The sequence below is a fragment of the Rattus rattus genome, chromosome 15 (genome assembly GCF_011064425.1).
Source record: "Rattus rattus isolate New Zealand chromosome 15, Rrattus_CSIRO_v1, whole genome shotgun sequence".
Classification (NCBI taxonomy): domain Eukaryota; kingdom Metazoa; phylum Chordata; class Mammalia; order Rodentia; family Muridae; genus Rattus; species Rattus rattus.
Window position 1 is genome coordinate 75611 of NC_046168.1, and position 7574 is coordinate 83184.

Here is a 7574-nt window from a genome sequence, read left to right on the forward strand (position 1 = left end):
CTTGGATTGGCAATCCTTCTGCTTCAGCCACCCAAGCAGGTGGGGTTTCAGGCCTGGGCCACCAGGCACAGCTAAGCTAGCTCACTCGTTCAGAGCAGACAGATCAGAAATGATATGCTTTGTAATTTTTAAATTTAGGAACTTCTGAAACTGTGGTCTTTAGCGAAGCTTTAAAGGAAAAGAAGACCCAGCATCACTAACTTGGACCACTTCTTTTTTGAAACTTCTAGAATAATTAATCTCCATTGAAAACTAGTAACTGAAGCCTAAGAATGATGATGATTGAGGATAACGATGAGAATGATGATGGTGACGATCGATGATGATGGTGATCATGATAGTAGTTAGTAGTAGTAGTAGTAGTAGTAGTAGTAGTAGTAGTAGTAGTAGTAATAGTAGTAGTAATAGAAGTAATATGATTTAAATGTAATAATACAGACTTAAGCTTTTAAAATACCCCTTGGAGTTCCTAACTAATCAAGGGATATGGACTGGCAAGAGAAGGTTCTTGGCACAAAGTGATTTAGCTAAGAGCAGCAACAAAAATAACTTTCTTAAAAACCAACAATTTACCTACAAAGAGCTCACCTCACAGCACACTGCAGATCCTTGAGGCAAACTTCTCAGGGTCAAATGATGTTTGGTAAATAGTTTCTACAGAGTCACACAGCATTGACAGCATGGGGAGACCAATCAGAAGGGATTGAAAAAGACCTCGCCATGACACCAGCCTGAAGCATCCCTAATGCCCTGAGAACTAGGGCTGTATTTGAACAGTAGATAAAAGCTACCATGCCAGAGAGGGAGATCACAGCACTAGAAGAGCAGAAATAAATCAGACAGCGCGCTACTTTAAGAAGTCTACTATAACTGAGCTGAGCACCGTAAGGCAAGAGTATGTGCACCCTTGGCATAAGGACATGGTGCAGCGTGGCCACTTTCAACAGTTCCTTGAGCTTGTGGTCCTCCTGTCACAGCCTCCTGGCGTCTGGGAGTATAGATCTGTACCACCAGGGAGTCTTGAGTTTTAGGAGTTGCTTTGCAGAGCAAAATACTGAGCAGAGCGAATATGCTTCTGACAGGGTTCCCTTTTGAGGTTTGGATTTTTGCCATGTATTGTAATAGAAAATACTGGCCCCCAAGGCCTGGTTGCCCCAGGGACAAGAGAATTTGCATGTACGCAAAATAATGCTATGTGACTTTGCTCCTTAATTTAAAACTATTGGTTGAATAAAGATGCCTACAGCCTGACGCTGGACAGAAGAGAGGGAGGTGGAGTTTTGGTTTCACAGGCTTGGAGTCTGAGGAGAGACCACTAGGAGGAGAAGGGGAGGAGGAAGAGGAGGAGTAGGAGGAGGAAGAAGGGGAGGAGAAGGTAGAGAGAGGAGAAGATACCATGGGGTGGGTGAGTCATGAAGCCATGGCCAGGAGGGCTGGCCAACTGGAGTTAAGAGCTGCCCAGATGGAACAAAGTTATACCTCAGGGCTATTGATGGGAAGTAGATTCTAACAGCTTAGAGAGACGATACCTGCCTAGCTCTAGTGCATTAAACCTTATTATAAATATAAAAGATCTGTGTTTTTTATTGGGGAAATGAATGAAAAAGGTGGGGTAGAGACCCCAGATTGAGATTAAATATTTACAACCACAGCTCCTAAGGGGAAGTTTAGCCTGGAAAACTTGGTGGTGACATTTGTTCTCCCTCTGCTCCCTCTCACTCTTTGGAAACTTCTGCCACTCACTCTTGAGGCTTAGGATGGAAACTTCATTTTGATCGATCACTTTCTTCTCACAGTATACCATACTCTTTTCATTTGTTAGGCTCATTTTGTGGCTGAGCATGTGTGCAATGTGGCGTGTGCGTACTTAGCTGTGCAAATGCATATGCCTACGTGATCACATGGCAGCTGGAATAGGAGGTGACATATCCAGCTCTCCAGCTTATTTTCTGGAGGCAGAACCTCTCATAACCTGGAGCTAGGCCGGCAGCCAGCAACCACAGCTATGCTCCTGTCTCTGCCCCCACAGTGCTGGGTTACAGATGTTTTGTACGGGGGTGATAAATATTTAAATCCAGGTCTTCATGCTTATGAGCAAACACTGTTACCCCTGAGTCATCTCTCCAGCCCTGCATACTATGTTCTTACAGTCTATTATCTGTCATTAAAAAGATCAGGTACAAATAAATCTCTCCAGGAATATGGGTTTGTGAACCATGCAAATTGTTGTCTATTCTGGAGAGAGAAGTTAATGGCGTGGAGTATTAAAATGATACTGATTTCAATTTTAGCTCCAGTGCTTACTTTTGTTCGGTATGAAATGAATGATGTTCCTCAACTGACTTTACTTTTCACAGAAGAATAATTTTAATATTATTTTGGGAGGGTTTTTTAGTCATAAGCAACAGAATTTATTTTGGCTGTTTTAAGGTGAAATAAAGAGGTCAAGGTTGTATCTCATTTTGCAAGTTGTTTGTCCAGCATGCATGTGACCCTGGGTTTAATCTCCAGCATTAAATAAACCTGAACTAGTGACTTTCTGAGGCAAACACAGAATTCTTTGGAGCAACAAAGAAGCCAGGTGGTTTCGAAGTTTCAAGACCAACAACAACCAATAGCCCAAGCCATGATAAGGTATTAGAGGGTGAGAAAGTTGCTGCTCCAGATGCTCCAGAGCCCAGAGGACAGAGCCGTCTGTGTATCCAGTCACTAGTGTCAGAAAAACAAACGCCTTCCTCATTTAGGCAAAGCCTCTTGCCTTAGGTCACTGAATCTGAATAAAATCTCATATATGGACCAGTTAGGGCCAATGTATATGTCTCTACCCTTATCCTGCAAGGGGACCTGGGGAAAAGTTGTCTGTGCACCCACTGTGAAGGTGGGGCTCCTAGGAACCCTCAAAACAACAGATTCCACTGTAAGTACTTACCTCACATAGCTGGAGGAAAGTAGCCTTGAGCTGGTACATTGTCATAATCAGTTTTGTAACTGACTCTGTGATATGTTGTGTAAGTTACTAAGTTATAAAAGAGAACATGGCGCAGGCTACTTATCAAGGAAAGAGAACTTTACTCTTTGATCATAGTCCTGGATGTTTGGATCTAACCACAGGTCGTTTCATTGGCTTGAAACACTTCCAAGAGTAGCACAGCCTGGAAGGCAAGTGTTCACATCCCAAGCCAGGGATTAGAAAGAAAAAAGAGTCCTTCTTCTTTCCTCTGCCATAGTGCACCTACACCTGATTTAGCTTCTTGCCATATCTTCTCACAAGACTTTCAGAATCAAGCGATTCCTGGCCATGAAACAAAAGCAAAATTGCCCTATTCCTCAGTGGATTTGGTAACACAATCAGGTACAACCCCAAAAGAAGACACGAGAGGAGAACGAAGCTGGGTCTGTAAGGATTCACATAATGGAAAGACTAAGAGTCATGGTCATCAATCTATCCTACCAGGTGGAGTTTAACACTTTTAACCTGGGGATTTGGTCATATCTCAGTTAGGTGTGTGGATTATCCAGTAATAAAGTGTAGAACAGAACCTTTCAAACTGAAAAAGAAAGGAGGAAAGAAAAGGAAAGAAAAAGAAAAACAGTCCAGGGTCCCAAAATCCCTCCTGAGGTCACATGTCCAATAGTCAAAGGACCTCTCACTAAGCCACACCTCTTAAAGGTCTATTGCCTCTTCCAATAATACTAGACTGGGCACAAGTCTTTAACAGATGGCCTTCAGGGAATACACTTCTAAATTCCAGTGCATACAAAGAGTATTTAGTAACATTCTGCTCATAGACAACAATCTTAAAAGGATATGACCTGGACCAAGTGGTTTATTAGGAAGCGAGAGCTTATTCCTAGGAACTCATATGCTAATCAACTAGACCTGTGCTTTAGTAACATAAGGAAGAGGCTTTGTCTACTCTGTAAAGTGGAAGCCACTGTCTAGAAATGGCGAAAGCCAATGAGGATTCTTAAGGTTCACAATTAGGCTTAAGACAATTCAGTAAAATCATTTTGGTTTTAAAATATCATGGGAAATTTAATTTAACCTTCCTTTCTATTTTCTATGTGTGTGATGCTTATGTTGTGTGTGTGTGTGTGTGTGTGTGTGTGTGTGTGTGTGTGTGTGGACATGTATGCATGTGTAGCCCAAGATTGCTATTGGGAATCATCCTTGACTATTTTTTTACCTTATTCACTGAGTCAGTATCTCACAATCACACCCAAAGCTCACCGACACAGCTAGGCCTTATTCCCGAGATCTCCTGTCTCCATCTTCTGAGGCTGGAGTTACACAAGGACACCACCCCACACAGCATTTCTGTGAGTTCTGGGAATCTGAACTCTGATCCAGGCTTGTGTAGCCAGGGCTTTAGACACTGGAACATCTCTCCAGCCTGAGACACTTAATTTTAATTAAAATTCTCTCATACAATTCTTGGCTTTTGTTTTTGTATGCTTGTCTCTAGATGAACGATGTTTGCGATTCTGCACTGATTGAACAGTAGTTTTGAAAGAGTGGTATTCTTCTCAGAGCATTGGTGTAAGTCTACAATGCAGCAAATGACGCCGTGGATCCTACAGTCCTTTGCTTCTTGCTCAAGCCTCATCTGCATCACTGGGTAGCACAGAAGATGCTACTCCACACCATCATATACTGCATGTGGCCATTTGCGTGACTTCTTGGATGAGCAACACTTTCCTTCTGCTCATGGAAGGTGTTCTATGTCCTGCTTCCCTTTAGTGCAGAAGGCACTGTCAGTTTAAACTGCAGATGTTCTTGGTTACAGTTGCTATGTGAAATGCTGTGAGGTAGAAATGCTGTCATAATTAATAATAGGTAAAGACTTCACCTTTGATGTGCTGCATGCTACATGTATGGAGCCTTTGGGCTGGCTCTGGCTGTGTATCTCCGTCATCCCATTCATTACTGGCTGTGTATGAGCTGGATGTCTGTCTTCATTTAGTCAAGGCTATTAATGCTTTGAAGACTGATTTTCAACTGCTCTGCAAGCCCATATGGTTTAAGTTGAAAAGGAGATTTACACTATCCACCCCTGGATATTAAAACCCGCTTGTGTCTTTCTTCATTTTCCTGTCTGGATGAAGAGGCTCTGATTCATTGAGAAGCTGCATATGATTTTCTGCTGATAGCACCAAACAAAACACAACCTCAGCTTAGAGAGTCAACTCTCCTACAAACGAAATAGCTTGCAAGTCAAAATTTCCAAATACGTAGGAACTTGTTACAGCACACAGATCTCATGCCCTCATCCCTGGAAGGATCACAGAGCTTGTGTAGTTTGGGGTTGGAGGGGCGCAGTATGCTTTTATTTGTGCAGAATCCTTTCTCTATTTTTTTCCTGAACAAAGTACATTACATTAACTTGTTGCAAGTGTTTTCCCAGTTGCATGTGCTATTAGTGAGACTGCCAGTCAAGGTGATTCAGTGTGTCCCAGCAAGGGACATAATCCAGAGCACATGAGTGTCCTTCTTTATTTCTCAAAAGTCGAGCTAACATGTCTCTGATGACATTTGCCTGTTTTTCCTGCTTCCCCATTCTCCACAGGTGAGCTGTTTTGGATCTAATACTTTTGACAAGTTGTCTTTTAGCTCCACCTCCTATTAGCTATATGGTACCAACTAATGAGACCATCCATTCTTTCTTCTTTAAATTTTTGTCCCAAAAGAACCTTCTTATAAAGGTTGGAATGCAGTATCCTGGACATTTAAAACAGTCCCCAAAAGTGAGCTACTAGAAATGGACAAGAGATATTATATCAGAATGAGGTATAACCACTGGACACAAAAATCTGTACTACATTTTACTTGCACAAGATGACCTAAAAGACACACAGGACTCAGGGCTTGCATGATGTTTGCATTGTGGTTACCTTCAGTTAGAACGAGCAGTTTCTTTCTCAGAGCCCAGGATAAAATTCAGACTTCTTTCTTGACCTCCATGGAGAAAAGTATGCTTTGCTTCTTATATTTAAAAGTCGAAGATCCACAAAAGACAAAGTTCAAGGTAAGATTCCAAAGACAGCTGGGCTATAGTGATGATTGACTCATAGCTACATGAGTCTCTTATGGAAAGGAGAATGCAGGGTCAGACTCTTGACAACAGGGAGGTGAAATCTGGAGAGAATTCAGAGTACTTGCAATATCTGGTATCTACCAACGTCTTCTGGAAAGTTCCCAAGAAACACTCCTTCACCTATGGGAAACTCACCTCTGCCTGAGGAAGCAAGACACACTTGCAGGAGAGTTATAACAGCTTCCTATTAGTTGTTCCCAACCATTAATTACCGTTGGCCACAACCCAATGCAGGGTCTCACACACACAGTAGCTTCAGAGTCAGAGCTAAAAAGAAAGTTGCAGAAACTTGGTAACATACATCATAAAAAGTTTAGGTTTGTTTATAGACCTGGATCTTGAAAGTACTTAAAAGTGCACTGACAGGTCTGTCTTTGATTTGAATGTGCCTTCAGAATGCCTACCATTGATGACATGGCTTGGGGAGCTAGCTACAGCTTGAGGCTCTCTTTAAGACTGACGCATGGAAACTGGATAGAGCACTTTCATTCCATGAATTTAAACAAATAAATAAAAAATTCTAGGGCAGGGTGAGAAGAGATTCTTGACATGTGCTTCCCCTCCCAAGTGGGTTCAGCATTTCCCTGAAACATAGACTCCCAGATCTCATATGCTTGCGCATGTGTGCGCAAAGCACACACACGCGCGCGCGCGCACACACACACACACACACACACACACACACACACACACACACCTGTGTAACTGAAATCTTACTGGGTAGGCACAACCACCTACATTTCTAACACACCATGGCTATGCTGATGCTTCAAGTTTAAGCATCACGACCACAGGAAAATAAATGTTGAGTCAGAGGAGAGTGACAGGGACAGCTCTCGATTCTGGATGGCCCCAAGAAGAGGATAATGGGGAGAAGTATCCTGGCTCTTTTGCTAGGCTGGCAGCAGTCACAGGAGGGGCCTCATCCGACACCTGCTGACTTCATGTCACTAGCATGGCAACACTCATTGGAAGGGCTGCATCTGACACCTGCTGACTTCCTGGCAAAGCTCAAAGTGGCAGAAATGACAAGTGCCAAGTCTAATGGGCATCAAGGCTAATGAAGCAACCACAAATTTTCAAGCTACTCTGACTCAGCGCTATTCATGCATGTGCGTAATTAAACATGGGCTTGCAAGGATTAAAACTAATAAGCAAACCCCTTAAGTATTCTTTGATTCATTTAAGGAATCAATAAAAAGACTGAGGTGTGGGGATTAGAGGTACCAATTGAGCTGTTACCCTAGACACACACGGCCCATCACCAGATTGCAGACCTGAGTCAGTTTATAGATTTCCAGCCCCCAGAGCCAAAGAAAAGGCAGAGCCTCCCGAGTCAGCCAACCTACCGTTGGTGTTCACTGTATGCTTGCTATGTGATCCTCCCAGATCCTCACTGTGATCCTTGCTATGTGACCTGCAAATATGCACCAAGATAACTCCCAAGACTAGGAAACTTTCCAGGAAGATGGGATTCGA

At 42.8% G+C, this 7574-nt stretch overlaps 1 pseudogene; it reads left to right on the plus strand.

The window, feature by feature from the left end:
- The first annotated feature begins 920 nt into the window (after positions 1-920).
- On the plus strand, positions 921-3401 carry LOC116884893 (annotated as a pseudogene).
- Positions 3402-7574: the final 4173 nt, after the last annotated feature.